Source organism: Phodopus roborovskii, unplaced genomic scaffold, assembly GCF_943737965.1.
Source record: "Phodopus roborovskii unplaced genomic scaffold, PHOROB, whole genome shotgun sequence".
Taxonomy (NCBI): Eukaryota; Metazoa; Chordata; class Mammalia; order Rodentia; family Cricetidae; genus Phodopus; species Phodopus roborovskii.
The window spans coordinates 77,749,274-77,766,030 of record NW_026126418.1 but is presented as its reverse complement, the minus strand read 5'-3'; the positions used below and the strand labels follow the sequence as shown (position 1 = coordinate 77,766,030).

The window sequence follows — 16,757 nt, the reverse complement described above, 5'->3', positions numbered from 1 at the left end:
ATGGCACAAGAATGCAGAGTGAGACCACTCAGGGTTCAAATGCCTTAGAGAAATACCCCTTTTCTTTTGCCAGAAAAGAAGAATGGTCTTTGAAACAGCAAAAGTAAATAGGAAACAATAATGTCAGCAGTCGCCCATGAGGGACACCAGTACCCTGCTGGTTCTGACCTCCCCTAGTTTTCATCCATCTAGTGCACTTCCCATTGATCATGGGACCTGACAATGAAAACTCGAACAATATGCTTCTGAACCTTGCCAGAACGATAACAAACTGGAGTTCCAAGGGAGCCACTGTCTTAAAATATTTGGTCTTAACAAAATATGCTGAGGAACTTGGAATGAATACAGTTGATTTCTCATTGGCCAAACAATATAACCCTCCCCATAATTCTAATAGTAACAAGTTTAATAAGTTCTTGTCAGAATAATAATATTGCAAATCTCACATAATTCTAAAAACAAAGCCTTGCCTTGATTATGTGACCAGAGAGAAGATTTGGGTACTGATTTTAAATACACGTACATGCTGCCGCCAAGTAAGTGTATACATATTCAGACCTGAGAAACACTACTGGAGTCTACTATAACTTTTAAATACTTATTTTACACATAGTAATGAATGATAACTGCAATTTTCAAAAGTCAATTATCAAGAAATCTGTGTTTCTGTACATTCAAATGAAGTACCAGTTTAAATGAAACATTGTAAAGTTGTATTTATTTCTTGTATTTTAAGCAACAAGACAAGATAAGCAGCTCATAAACTATATACATATACACCAACATATTAGGCTGACTAAATTTAAAGTACCAAGCATTGGTGAGGTAATGCAACAACTTGATCTCTTATAAATAATGGCAAGTCTATACATTGTGCAATAATTTTGGCAAATAACACAGCACGTCCAGCATCTACAAGTTTAATACCACTTGCTAAGGAGAAATGAAAGACTCTAAAACTGAGGTGAAAAACACAGAAGACAATCCTGGAATATTTTACATTACCAGAAAATTAAAAAACAACAAACACCACTTCTTTCTTCTATTACTACCACAAACCAAGCCAACTAGCTGAAAACAGTAATTCTACCAAAACCAGAATGCCCATATTGAGGGAATAATGTCACAGAGATACTGACAGCCAATGAAAAATATTCCTAGTGACTTAAGCCAAATAATTTAAGCAACAAAAGGTTATGGTACCACTGAGTTATAGCCCTGAGTATGAGATAAATATCCATGAGTCTGTATACAGAAAAATAAATGATGGAGGGCTGGAGAGATGGCTCACAGGCAAAGAGCACTGTCTGCTATTCGAAAGGTCCTGAGTTCAATTCCCAGCAACCACATGGTGCCTTACAACCATCTATTATGAGATTTGATGCCCTATTCTGGCCTGTAGGCAAACAAGTAGACAGAGCACTGTAATAATAATGAATAATAAATAAATATTCAAAAAATGAACAATAGATTAAATAAATAAATAAATAAATGGGTTAAAGTAACTTATATACATATTATGTCCTCAAGGAATAAGAGCGGACTACTCTGGGTGAAGCAGGAAGAGGGGAGGAAGTGAAAACAGGGATTGGTATGTACAATTAGAAAAATATTGTTTAAAAAAATTAGCTGGGTGTTGGTGGAGCACGCCTTTATTCCCAGCACTTAGGTGGCAGAGGCAGGCGGATCTCTGTGAGTTTGAGGCCAGCCTGGTCTACAGAGCAAGTTCCAGGTCAGGCTCCAAGACAATACAGAGAAACGCTGTCTCAAAGAACCAAAAATAAATAAATAAAAGAAAAATGAAATGAAATTTAAAAAGTGGACTACCCCACTACTTAAGCCTGGACACTCTTGTTCTGGAGGACTGCAGTAACATGATGTAATGGGAAGGGTTAGGGTTAGACAATGAAGATCAGTATTAATAGTGGTAAGTCATTCTTTAGCAGGTACTCCTCATGCTATGAAAATGGCTTTTACTTTGTATATTCCCCCTTCAAATTCTAACTTCATGAGAAAAATACCACACAACTTCTTGAAGGACATTATACAAAATGCTTGATCAATATTCTTTAAAACCATAGTTTTGTTCCTTTCTTTAAGGACATCACTTTCAACCAAGATCTACAGGCCAGGTGTCATTTCTAGTGACTTTTCCCATGATGCCTGCCTGATATGGATGGGGGTGGGGGTTTGAGCTCCTTGTATTTTAAGGCTCTTTAAAAACAGTATGTGAATTAAAATTTAAGGAAATTATAACTCATGGTATTTCCTTGTCCTTAAGTCGAAATTGTATATAAGTTCAAAACACAGTAGTTCCATACTGTAATCTTTCTGGATGCCTATTTTTATAGCTTACTGTGAGAATTGGATGACTGGATAACTTCTCAGGGTTGATAAGGTACTGGGAACTGGAGGAAATCCTTCGAATATGTATTCTTTGTAAACTCAAGTTGGAAAATAGAAAGCTAAGAATGGCAGGAAAAAAAGGAAAGTACCCAAACAAAAGAAATGCCATGGAAGGCTGCCATGTGAAACAAGGAGCAGAAAGGACTGTATTTCCCAAGTGGTTTGCTGCCCAAATAAAAAGTTCTCAAGAAGAACTCCAAATGTAAAACTGTATGAAACAATAATACAGAAAAGCACTCCACTCAAATACACTATTTTATTCATGAGACAGGGTCTCACTATAGAGTTCAGGCTGGCCTCAGCCTTCTGGATGCTGAGGTTATAGGTCTGTGCCACCACACTTTGCCCATGTCCTGTCTTTAAAATCTATTTTCATGAATTTACACACAGGTAAGCATGTGGCATGGCACATATGGGGAAGTCAGAAGACAACTTATGAGAGTCAGCTCTTCATTTCTACATTGTTAAGGCACAGTCACTTATTTCTGGTAGCACTGTGACATTCAACCTGGCTGGCTTCTCTGAGAGCTGTGTGCTGATTCTCCTGTCTCTACCACCTTCCCACATATCGCAGGAGGGCTAAGACTGCAGATGATTGCCATCATCTTTACAAGCAGATTCTGAAGTTCTAACTCAGATCAGGGCTTGTGTACTAAATGCTGATGCCTGCTAAGCTATCCCTTTAGTCTGTAATTGCTTTTAAAAATGTCAGCTATAGCCTTTTGTTTGGTTGGTTTTTTTTGTTTGTTTTGTTTTGTTGTTGTTGTTGTGTGTGTGTGTTTTTAAACAGGGTTTCTTTGTGTAGTCCTGGATATACTGAATTATGTACACCAGGCTGGCCTCGAACTCACAGAGATGTATTTGCTTCTGCCTCACAAGTGCTGGGATTAAAGGTGTGAGCTGCCGCTGCCGCCGCCGCCGCCTCCTCCTCCACCACCACCACCACCGGGTTTCAGCTATAGCTTGTTAAAAGTGATTGTAAAATATAATTTTAAAAATCATCTTAACTGATGAGATAAAAGCTCAAAGAGAGAGAAAAAAAAAAACTGAAATGTAACTGGTACTGAATATAGAGTCTCATTCATTGGTCTGCTTGTGAGTCTTGTCATTTGTAGTTTTGATGTACATTTTACAAGAAGGGCTGACCAGCTAGGTATGTAGCTCAATGACTGACCATCTGTGAGTGCTAGGTACAGACCCTAACCCTGAAAATGAGAGGGGGACTAGATGAGGGAGCAAAATAACAAGAAATGAAAAAAGATGCTATGGTATTAAGGCAATACCAAGAATCTGAAATATCTTTAGGTTTTATTTCAGTTGTACATGTCATATTTAATAGCTTTTCCAGTTTGATAGAGTTGAAAAAGAATAAAAACTAGTCTATAACATCTCTGTCTGTTTAATACTATACCCATGTTAAGGCATGTATCACAAGAATTCTAATAAAATTAAGTTATGTATAGTAATCATATGAAGTACTTTGATACGCATTGTCAGTATATATGAAGAAGTAGGAAAAAAATCCTAAAGCTTTCCCCTAATAACACGTGTTCTTATATTACTGTGAGAAACACCATAACCAAAAGCAATTTGGGGAGAAAAGAGTTACACATCCCAACCACAGTCCATCACTGAGGGGAAGATAGGGCAGGGACCTGGAGGCAGGAGCTAAAGCAGAGTCTATCAATGAACACTTCCCAGACTGCTTTGTTATAGTTGCACTGCCTTCAGTGGGCTGAGCCCTCCTACATCAATCATCAATGAAGAAAATACCCCTACAATCCAGCTGGGGCCTATTCTCAATTGAGATTTCTTTCCTCTTCCCAAATGACTCTAGCTTGTGTCAAGTTGACAAGACAAACAAACAAACAACAACAAAATAAAAACCTACCAGCACAGCAAGTATAATTTTCCCCCTGAGACAAGGTTTCCCTGTGTAGATCAGGCTAACCTTGAACTCACAGAGATCTGCCTGCATCTGCCTTCCAAGTACTGAGATTAAAAGTGTGTGTCACCACTGCCTGACTTATGGATACATTTTTAATTTCATTAAATCATAATTATTGAAGTGTATTTAGGCAATAATTATCTAAGCCCTTACAAGTACCATCTCACTAAGTTATGCCTCCAGGATGCTGTGAGACTGTTGACAGGAATGAAGGAAGGGAGAACAGCACCTGTTAGAGAACCTTAACATTTCATGGTAGTAAGGATACTAGCTACCACATTACTAATATGTCCTTGTAAAAAACTATCTCCTGAGAATTACAAGCATTTCCACTCCATGGAAAGTGATACCCAGTGTCCATTATCTTTTTGCTGTCAAGACAATTCTAGAAATAAATGCAACTAATGGGCTCATTAACTAACAATAAAAGAGTAAAAAGCAGCCGGACTGTGTGATGGCGCACGCCTTTAATCCCAGCACTCGGGAGGCAGAGGCAGGCGGGCCTCTGTGTGTTCCAGGTGTTACAGAGTGAGTTCCAGGACAGTCTCCAAAGCAATACAGAGAAACCCTGTTTTGGAAAAAAAGCCAAAAAACCAAACCAAACCAAACCAAATCAAACCAAAAAAAGAGCAAACGAACATCCCCACTGATGACTTGAGCTTTCAATACTCAACACTCATTTTATGTAGCTATGCAAATGCATGCCTATTGGTCCCTTCATAGCTGGTACCACTGTTCAACTAGGAACCATGGGATTTCTGTCCTATAGTGCTATTCTTCCATATCAACAAACAGATGGGACTTTGGTAGACATCAAACTTAATGGATAGTAGGAATCAACTTGTTGATAGCTTTTCACACATATTTTAGAGAACTGCTCCCAGAGAGGGATTGGGTGGGTCCTATGATGACAATAAAACTGTCAACAATTAAAAGTTAACAGCAACATTTAAAACCAAAGATAAACAGAAAATTGAGCTATACAGATTTAAAAATATAAAATACTATACAGACACTCAGTAGTTACAGTTTCAAAGTTTCCCTTCCAGATCTCCATTACATAAAGCAGAGCAGCCTAGAAATCCATTTCCATGATCATGGAACACAGGGGCATTAACTAGAGGCAGTTTAAAACCTGGCCACAATTGCAGGCTTTTGACCAAGAATGAAGGAGACAGAGTTAGTTATATCACAATGGGCAGGACTTTAAACTCTATCATAGGCAGTTCTGGCTGTGTTGTGCTTCTCTTCTCCAAATTTAATTTTCATAGCCTCAGGCAGGATACTTACCTAAGCCAATCTTTGCAGTCCTTACTTATGAAACCGATATGATTATAAAACTTAACCTATTTGCCTCACTGGGTTTATAAGAAGTAGGAAAACACAGAAACAAAGTGGGAGGCATAGGCCTGGTACATCAGTAGTAACTCTTCCCACCAGATTTGAAATTGATGTTGTTGGCCTACTTCTAATCTTGGGGGAGAAACCAAGAGAAAAAATATGTATTTGTCATGTTTACCTGTTTGGGACTTAAGTGTCCGGTCTGGGGAGGATGAGGTCTGTAATCAAGAAGTAAGCAATTCAAAAACAATCTATTGTATGTCATCAATATCATATTTCATTATGGTCAAATTAATTTATAAAGAACATAAATAAGATAGAAAATCTGACACTTAAAATACAAATGATAGAAGATTTTTTTTTTTTTTCTTTTAGCCTATGAATCATATTGACTTCAAACACTGTAGAGCTCAAGAAATACTTGTGCTGGCTAGATTTATTTTGTTTTAAATCAGTTTTCAGGGCAGAGATACATTTCGGATTTTCTATTCTCACATCTCATTTAGTGGGTTCTTCCATTTCAAGACAATTAGAGTGACTTCAAATGCTTCTGCCTCTTCACTCCTATCTCCAACATCCAAAAAAACCAAACAACCTTCTCCAAACATGGTCCTAACTATAGAAACAAAACTCAGCAAGCCTGTTCTAGAAATACCCGCCAACAAGCACTTCTGATCTTTATGGATCGCTAAAATTGCCTCAAGGGGATGGATATATGAGCACCAACTGACATTACGGTTTTATCTATGTTAGACAATGTAAGAGATAAGTGGCCAACTTCAGAAAAGATGGCTCCATACTAATAAAATAATGGACTGCTATCACATTGTTTCAAACCAAATATGGCATTATTAATGCTATTCTAAAAATAAGTCTAAGTCCCATGTGACATGTAGCCCTTTAGCTATGTTCATTTCCTTTTAGGGCTCAAGTTTCCCACAGGAAAAATAGTCACTGTTTGCCAAAACTGCCCCAAATCATATATAGAAAAGGCACAAAAGCTAATAGTATGGCCAATCTTTTCCCGCTTGGCTATTGATGATTCCCCCGCATAGCAACACATCTGGAGAGCCCAATAACCAAACGTGCTAAAAACTATTACTGACAAAAGTGAACAGGCAGAGAATCATTCTGAATAAAAACAAAACAAAACAAACAAAAAAAAAAAAAAAAAAAAAAAGGATGATGGCGAGGGTTGCAAGTTATGACTTAAGAAGGCCCAAAATTATGTGCAAAGTCACATTCTAAACAAATGCTTTTTGTAACTATAAAGACTTCTGAATACTTACTTGTATTTCATTTTCACCAATTAAACTTTGTATAAAATAAATACTCTTCTGGAAAGGTTAACAGCTTAGCATTATTGTATTGTTGGATATGTAAGCTTAAACATTTCATAAAAGCCATCACATTAATAACAAAATCCTGAAGGGAGAAGGGGAGAAGGGGAGAGGGGAGGAGAATATGAGGACATGGTAGAGATGGAGGAAGGACAGAAGGACAGAGTGGGAGAGCATGGAAAGAGATATTTTGGTTGAGGGAGCTATTATGGGGCTATCAAGAAACCTGGCACTAGGGAAATTTCCAGGAATCCATAAGGATGACCCCAACTAAGACCCTAAGCAATAGTGGAGAGGGGCCTGAACTGTCCTTCCCCTGTAATCAGATTGATGACAACCTGAATTATCATCATAGAATCTTCATCCACCAACCGATAGAAGCAGATGTAGTGATCCACAGATAAGCACCGGGCTGAGCTCCCAGAGTCCAGTTGAAGACAGGGAAGAGAGATAATATGAGCAAAGAAGTCAAGACCAGTTTGGGGATATCCAAAGAGACAGGTGACCTGAGCTAGTGGGAGCTCACTGACTCCAGACTGACAGCTGGGGAACCTGCATGGAACCAAACTAGACCTTCTGAATGTGGGTGACAGTTGTGTGGCTTGGGCAGTCTGTGGGGCCACGGCAGTAGGACCAGAATTTATCCCTACTGCCTGAACTGGCTTTTTGGAGCCCATTCCCTATGGAGGGACACCTTGCTCAGCCTAGATACATGGGAAGGGGCCTAAGTCCTACCTCAAAGAGATGTGGCAGACTTTGTTGACTCCCCATGGGAAGCCTTATCCTCTAAGAGGAGTGGATGGGGGATGGGGTAAGGGGAAGGAAGGGGTAGCAGGAGGAGGGGAGGGAATAGGAACCGAGATTGATATGTAAAATGAGAAAAGATTGTTTTAAAAAAAAAATGACAAAAGGAGGGAGGGAGGGAGGGAGGGAGGGAGAGAGAGAGAGAGAGAGAGAGAGAGAGAGAGAGAGAGAGAGAGAGAGAGAACAAAATCCTGGTGGTGGTGCATGCCTTTAATCTTAATACTATAATACTAGGGAGGCAGAGGCAGGCAGATTGCTGTGAGTTCAAGGGCAGCCTGGTCTACAGAGCAATTACTAGAACAAGCTCCAAAGCTACACAGAGAAACCTTGTCTCAAAAACCAAACCAAACCAAACAAGCAAACAAACACAAAAACAAACACACACACACACAAAAAAAAAAAAAAGAAAAAGAAAGAAAGAAAGAAAGAAAGAAAGAAAGAAAAAAAGGAAAGGAAAGGAAGGAAGGAAGAAAAAGAACGAACGGACGAATGAAATCCTGGACCTGGTATGGCACTGCAAACCTTTAACCCTAGTACTCAGGAGTCAGAGGCAGGTGGGTCATTTTGAGTTGCAGGCTAGCATGGTCTATGTAGTAAGTTTCAGGCAAGCTAGGGAGTTAAAGAGTTATTAAGTGCGACCCCATTTCAAAACAACCAGTCAACCAACCACCATGACAAAATAACCAAAAAATTTGGGTTCTGTGAGAAAGTTGCTGCCAAGTCTGATGCCAGTTCAATTCTTGGATCCCACACAGTAAAATAGGAGAACTAACTCTTCCAGGATATTGTTTGACTGCTATACACCCACCACCTACCACAGTCCCCACAAATGCACACAAAATAAATAAAAACACAATTACTATACTGTAAGGAGTAAGGTTTTTCCTGCTGCTGGTCTTGTCCCACCGCTCTCGGTAAGACCACGTGGAAATACATAGAAATGGGTTAATAATTAAGACAGAGCTAGCCGATAAGAAACTAGTACCTGGCCAACAGTATTATATCAAATACAGAATCTCAGTGTGTTAATTGGGGCTGTCGCAGCAGCGGGACAAGACCAGGCGGCAGGCAGAAAATCCTTACTCCTTACATATGGCGCCCACGTGGCTAACAAGAACTTCCACTTAAAATTTAACAAAAGCTTAAAAAAAGGTTTTAGAAACAAAAGAACAAAGACAAGCAAGGTTTCTTGGTAGCAGTATTTTTCTCGGTTGGACTCTGATTTGCGAGAGACAACCAGATATTTACGCAGCTCCTTTAAGGGAGGATTCCTGACTCAGCATAAGTGGCAAAAAACCACATGGCTTTTAAGAAACTCTGCTAACAATTTATTGGTGTGTACGAGAGGAGCTGGCAATGGCAGTGACCAAAGCCGACAGCAGCGCAGACCAAGGCAGTGAGCACAGCTCTCAGTGCTGGTGGTGAAATAGCTGCCGCCTTCTTTGATAAACCGCAGAGGCAAGCAGATCTCGTGATTACAAAGTAGACCTGGTATGCAGAGTGAATTCCAGGATAGATAAGAGTTACACAGTAAAATCCTGTCTCAAAAAAAAAAAAAAAAAAAAAAAAAAAAAAAAAAACAAACAAACATAGAAGAAGAAAGAGAGTAAGAATAAAGCCACGTAAAGATGAAAAGCTCAGAGAGAATCTGGATACTGTATGGCATTATACTGTCTTTGTATCGTTTGACTGCCGAGGAAACAACTATTAAAGAAAATACTGTTGGATTAATTCAATTTATATATTTTAAAAATGCTTTGACTCAAACATTTAAGTTCAAGGCAGGTTACTGGGGAAAAGGATTTCTATTTTTGTTTCCACAGAAAATGAAAAGCTGTGGATTCCTTCCAGACTAACATGGTTTGATCAAGCCAGACCCCCTGAAACAGCGTTCCTGGTGATCCAACATTCAAAACAGCTTGAACAAGGCACCCTTGAAGACTACAGTCAGGATTTCGTCTTCTTAGGATCCCCATGACAGTGCCCCCTACCAGCAGGAAGCAGTTTGGAAAGAATGACGCCCAAATTCCCAAATATTGTTTATAAATGTTTGTTTTCATTTAAATGGGATTGGTTATAAATGGCTAATGACCACAACCAATCTCTTTTTAAAGGTAAAAATGGGATTATGATATAGATATGAATAATTTGTTTTGGAATGGATTTTCATTTATTGATACAAATTTAAGGTCAATTTTATGATATGTATGTTTCTCCTCTTATTTAGGTATTGTGTTTATAAAGCTCATTTAGAAATGCAATGTATAAATTAGTACAGATATTAGTTACATGGAATAGTCAAAACTATTAAGTTAAGTTACTTAGATTTTCAAGATGTATTTGAGATGGATAGGCATTCTTCAAACCTTTCAATGACCTACAGAATATGGCATTTAAAATGGTTTAGGGTTTTTCTTGACAGTGAGACATAAATGCTCCTGGCAACACCACCTGCGTCAGAAAAGAAGATGGACATTGAAGAAATGCATTAAGGAGTTTACTTTCAATATGGCAAGACTATCCATTTGGACAAGATACTAATCTTGTCTGGACTGTTTCACTTTATGCTGTATAAACGAGAGACATGCAAGACCCACAGAAAAGTGACTGCTGATTCAAGATGGACATTGCTACAGAGTTTCTGCTTCATGGAAGAGTCTGCCAGACAGTCTTACAGGACACAGAGAAAAGTGACTGACAAACTGCCAATACAAGAAGACAGTTTAAAGTTTCCTGCTTTGCTGAAGAGTCTGCTAGACACATTATGGCCTATGGGCCGAAGATGGAAGATTACAGAAGAACTTCAGGTGACTGACAAAGGCAAGGTATCTGTCATTTGTAGAGTTTATATACTATCCTTCTGTGGTCTTTGAAGGAGTTGAAGACAGATAGTTATGGTTATAGTTTTCCTTAGTTAAGCTTAAAGATAAGTTACATATACGACTTTAGACTTACAAATATAGGATAGATGATAGAATAGTTTCTTTTAATCTTGCTAAATGTTAATGGACTAAATATTGTTAACTGTGATTCTTACTTGATAACTGTTGTGTTATATATTTTGCTATGTTAAAGTTAAAACCCTTCTTTTTATTTAGACAGAAAAGAGGAGATGATGGGAGATGTCATTCTGTATATATGTTTCTCATACTGGTTAATAAATAAAGCACTTTTGGCCAATAGGAAAGCAAGATAGGAGGGACTAGGAGACAAGGAGGAAAGAGGAAGTAGTAAGGAGGGTCAAGATGGAGAGTCTGGAGAAAGCAGAACCACCAGCTGCCTCTCCCTGGTAAGACCAAGTGGAAATACATAGAAATGGGTTAATAATTAAGACAGAGCTAGCCGATAAGAAACTAGTACCTGGCCAACAGCATACTATCAAATACAGAGTCTCAGTGTGTTAAATGGGGCTGGCATGGCGGCAGGACAAGACCAGGCAGCGGGCGGAAAAACCTTACGCCTTACAGTATACAATATATAATACATACTAACAAACGGAGAGCAAGTCCTATATTCCCCAAGTTAACATTATATACAACCTGAACCATTAAATTACAATTACTAAAATGTTTCTAGTTTTTAAAATACAACCAACACTCAACTTTATTTCAAAAAGTGCATTTCCTTTGGAAATAATGTCTTCAGAGATTTCAGAGTGCAACAAGAGCTACACAGCTGTGAAACAGGTATATTCTTTAAGATGGAATGTGACAACTCCATGCCAGTTCTTTGCTCTAGAGCAACGTGTTAAATGAAAACCTGCAATGAACAAACAATACACAATACTGTTCACAGAATATCTCCAAACTTCTAATGAAGGTGGGTGTCTTCTCCTTCCATCTGCAATGTTCTTCTTGTTAGGACTCCTAACAAGAGTCCTAACAAGTTATCCTTAATAAGCCCATTTACTTCTTCACCTACTACTACCCCTGTCCGGTAGTAGTATTTTACTAGGTGCTCCTGCTTAAGCTTTATCTTTCAGCTTGTCTGATGTTTGAAAGTATCTCTTACATTTGAAATTCAGACCTCTTTCTTGTTTTCTTCCTGATGATTTTTAAATAGTGTCTTATTCTCCAACAATGGATGTAAATTCTTTTCAGGCTGCATCAGTTGGAGTTTAGATGGAGGGGGGTAGTTCCTTTGGAAATCCACATCTTTCTGTTTCCTTTGATTTGTTTGTTTTGGGCTCTGATCACTTACTATGAAGCTCTGTGATTGTTGTAATAGAAAAAGAGAAGCATTCAGGCACAGGACACATGCCTACATTTCCACTTACTCAGGAGATTGAGGCAGGATTTCAAGGGCCATATAGGACAACTCATTCTCAAAAAACATATAGAAGGCAAGCAAGGTGGCTCAGTGGGTAAAGTGCTCTCACTTCCTCTATGTGTAAATCTACAAGTTCCTAACCTGTCTAAGGCTAACTATTCCTGACCAATAAAAGGAGGAAATTAAAAACAAATACCTGATAGGTTCCTCTGAAAAGTAAATGAGGTGGCCACCTAGACACTGCTATCAGAAAGGCGTGGAGTATATTTGACATCTTCCACTTTGAAGCTGTATATAATTTCAATTGCTAATGGTGGATTGATGTGGCACTCTGTGAAAAAGCCAGGCATTGGTACATGCCTTTCATCCCAACACTTAGGAGGCAGAGATATCTCTGAGCATGAGGCCGGCCTGGTCTACAGAGTCAGTTCCAGGATAGCCAGGGCTATACAGATAAACCTTGTCTCAAAAAACCAAAAACCAAACCAAAACACTCACTTATACAATCTCATAGTGTTGGACAGTTTGAATAGTGAAATTCTCTTAAAAACAAGTAACCACAGGATTACATGCACATTGTTGCTTATATTCCCTATGCTTAGATTTAGGCACACATGCACCTATGCATGTCCAGGTGACCCTTTTGTAGTCATAAGAAATAGCTACCTCAGTCAGGCAGTGGTGGCATCTGTAATCCCAGTACTAGGAAGGAAGACTCAGATGGATCTCTGAGTTTGAGGCCAACCTGGTCTACTACAAAGACAGCTAGGACTTCACAGAGAAATGAGGTCTTGAACCCACTGCCCCGCAAAAGAAATAAGCTACCTCATTTCTAGAATCTATAAAATACTATCAACAATATGTACAGTTTGATATATTTACATTTATTTCTTCTATCTGAAACAAGAAAATTATGCAAAACCACAACATGCCACATTTTATGGGTTTAAAAATCTCACAATACCACAATTCTCCCAAATTTAAATGTCTCCCAAACTGCTTATACACCAATAAATTCTGGTTTGCCAATGATTTATTTCACAAATCTTTTTACTATAGAAACACATGATAAAATGAAATTAAGACATTTCCTACAAAGTCATTGTGCACATTTTTTTTTCAAATGAACCTTTGAAAAGCTAAGAAAACCATCCCTAAATCATTCTCCCATGTGAACTAGTAAACCTGCTATTTCACATTCAAGGAGATGGACAGTTCATTCATAGTATGAAAGTTCAAGTTTCTCTAATCCTAAAATATTAAAGGAGAAGCTGCCAGGTGGTGGTGGCTCATGCCTTTAATCCCAGGACTCGGGAGACAGAGACATGTGGAATTCCTTCAGTCTCAGACCAGCCTGGTCTACAGAGTGAGTTCCAGGACAGGTTCCAAAGCTACAGAGAAACCCTGTCTTGAAAAAAGAAAAAAACAAACAAACAAAAAGAAAAACAACAACAACCCCCCTCACAAAACAGACAACAAAAACAAAGGAAAAGCCACTGTAAATGGTTCAAAAAGTATCCAGAAATACTGCTAAAAGGAATCCTGTCCAAAAGAGGGTTCTGAGAAAGAAGAAGCAGACCTGTTCAGTACTCTCTGAAGTAGGCACTGGCTCACAGGCATCTACTTCTCCAATTCTAAGGCAACCAAAACACCCTCAATGAAATGACTGCATAAAGATACACAATTCATTTACAAGTTAAATAATTAGCATGATCTTACTTTAAGCTTTATTAGGAAGTACTTTCAACACTATCTGATACAAGTCACATACCACAGAGTTAAACAAGCTATCTGAGGTATTTGAGTCTAAAAATACATATTTTTTTCTTACTCTGAACTAGTCAGATTGGTATTTAAACAAAATGTCATCAAATGTTACATTAAATGTGCCAGAATAAAAAGATTAAACACAATCATGTACAGAATTATCCCAGTCCCTGAAGACTGTTAAGACTTCTTAGCTCCCACAACACCAGACAGCAAATTAAAAATAAACAGGCAGTGCAGACAATGAATCGAAGATAACAGACTTAATTCCTTAAGCCTTAAATGTTTACACAGCATAATGAACACAAGATAAACTGGGAAGATATTTGCTATTAGCAACCATCATAAAGGGTCTATGGATTTTCCTTACAATTACTGCAACTACTTAATTTCTTCTTTAGTCTGTTCTTCAAGTAACAATATAGATTCTACTTTGAAAAATACCCCTTTAATAAAACCAGAACACGAAACTTGTAAAACTAAGCAATTTGTTAAAAAAAAAAAAAAAAAAAAAAAAAAAAAAGTCCTATTTAAAAAGCCATGTTTGCATTCCTCAGCACATCAGCTTGGTTAGGCATTACCAGAACAATTTTCTTTCCCACTGTTACAAAATAGAATCCCAGAACAAAAGAGTAAAAAGGTGCTTAACTTCTTATAAAAGGAAAATCTGCTATCTTACTACTGATTTTATACATTTTAATAAAGACTAAGATTCCCATATTTACTAAACTAAAAATTCATAAGCACAATGCAAATATGAAAAGATTAAACTTCCTAACATGTATGAAAAACAAAGCTAGTTCGGTGGCACATTTAAAATTCCATCACTTGTCAGTGGGAAGGATAAGTACAAGAGACTACTTCACAAAAGGAATCGAAATACACCCAGACCAAATCTATAGTGTTAATGCAACGAGAAATATATATTATAAATTGATTTTTTTAGAATCCAACAGAAAACACTTTCTACTTGAAAGAGAAATCCAATTGAGTTTTTTTGTTTGTTTGTTTTTGAGACAGGGTTTCTCTGTCTCCTGGCTGTCCTGGAACTCTCTCTGTAGAGAAGGCTGACCTTAAACTCAGAGATCCCCTGTTTCTGCCTCCTGAGTGTTGGGACTAAAGGCGCATGCCATGACCACCTGGTGACAGAACTATTACTAACCGAGCATTTTCAGCATGAGTTCTAGATTCCTGAAACAGCTGAGTTAAATTTGCTAACACTAACTATAAACAACAAACAAGACTTGGGTAAGAACTCAGAATCTGTTTTGAGACAGGATCTCACTATGTAACTCTGGCTGTTCTGAAACTCACAAAAATCCACCTGACTCTAGAACTCGGAATCTGAAATTTTTATAATTCTCAGTCTCTTAAAAAGTTTACAGCAGAAGATATTTGAGTTTAAAATAAAAATTGATGTCTAAAATATAAAATTGGCTAGGGGCTGGGCATGATGAACCTTTAATCCCAGCAAAGACAGCTGAGTCTCTGTGAATTCAAGGCCAGTATAGTCTAGATAGTAAGTTCCAGGGTGGCCACTGGCTTAAAAACCAAAACAAAACAAATAAATTCAGCTGTGAATATAAACAAATTAAAAGGCTCTGGGTACAGTACAAGAATGGGGGGTGGGTAAACATGATACCTTCTATTTAAAAAGGAACAGTCCTCTAACATTAGGGTGGAAAACCAAAGCACATCTGTGTTTCAAAAACATCTTCATCCTTTCTTGGATTTGGAACCCTACTTCTGCCAGCAACCCCCAGTCTCCTCCATCACCCGTTTCACTCTGCATTGTAGTTGCACCGGCACTGCAAACTCTGGCCAAAGGCAGAGAGCAGTTAATTTTTCTGACACTTTCCAAAAATGAAAACTACCATGAAGTGTAGGTGATTCAGATGCAAGCTGCTAACAGCTTTCTCCCTTTAGACAATTTTCTTGCTTTCAAAGCACTATTAAAACAAAGGTAAAACTATGTATCAACACAAAGCATTCTAGTAATTCTAAACAATAAAATTCTATATATTTTCCTTTGGAAAAACAGGTGAGGCATGAACTATATGACAAAAGATTTTTTTCCAAAAAGAGGATCACAGGTAAGGTGTCTTGGCCCAACCAGAATCCCCCTACTCCCCTTCAAAGGGGACCCAAAAGAATATTTTCCAAAGTGATTTGGTGACTCTGATGTTAGCTGATTCTGTTTAAAAAGCAGATAGTATATTTGCACTGAGCTGATTCAGTTCTTATAGAAGACTGGATAAGAACAGAAAACACTAAAGTCATATCTATATCTATATATCCCATTACAATGGACATCTATTATTTATTTAGATTAAGTACATTTTGTTATAAAAAAGAAACCCAACTCAATGTAAATATTCTCAATCTCAAATATTCACAAACACAGAGGCACAGGAGAAGCACTGTAATGTCACGTCTATGCACATGTGCACAATGCTCACAGGTGTGGAGTGAAATCAGCTATTTCTCATAAACTGTAAGACTTCACTGCATGGTTGTCTTATGGTTCATTTCAAAACTCTAAAAGTAGTGCTCAGTGTTCACGTTATTCATCCCATGGAGATCTCTTAAGACATTCACTATGTAAATTAGTGCTGAAATCTGCAGTACAGCTATATTTTAGCACAGATAAAGAAAATCCTTGTTAGGTTAGCACTCTATTTTAATACTCCCTGTTAAAAGATATCAATTGCACATAAGTACCAAGTTTCTTGGAAGAAACCAGAAAAGGGAAAAGAAAATGGCGTGCCCCCCCCCCACACCCGGATTCAGTCACGACAGCTGGAAGAGGTGTTAGCTATGCCTTCATTCCTTTTGAATCTGAAACTGTAGTCACTTCCATGACATTTTAAAAACTACATCAA

The 16,757-nt window shown here is 38.0% G+C and overlaps 1 protein-coding gene across 1 annotated transcript in view; it reads right to left on the bottom strand.

Annotated features, from left to right (window-relative positions):
• The window catches only part of Rabgap1 (RAB GTPase activating protein 1), an 85,395-nt gene that overhangs the window by 29,647 nt on the left and 38,991 nt on the right, over nt 1-16,757 (bottom strand). The gene's annotated exons all lie outside the window — the stretch shown is intronic.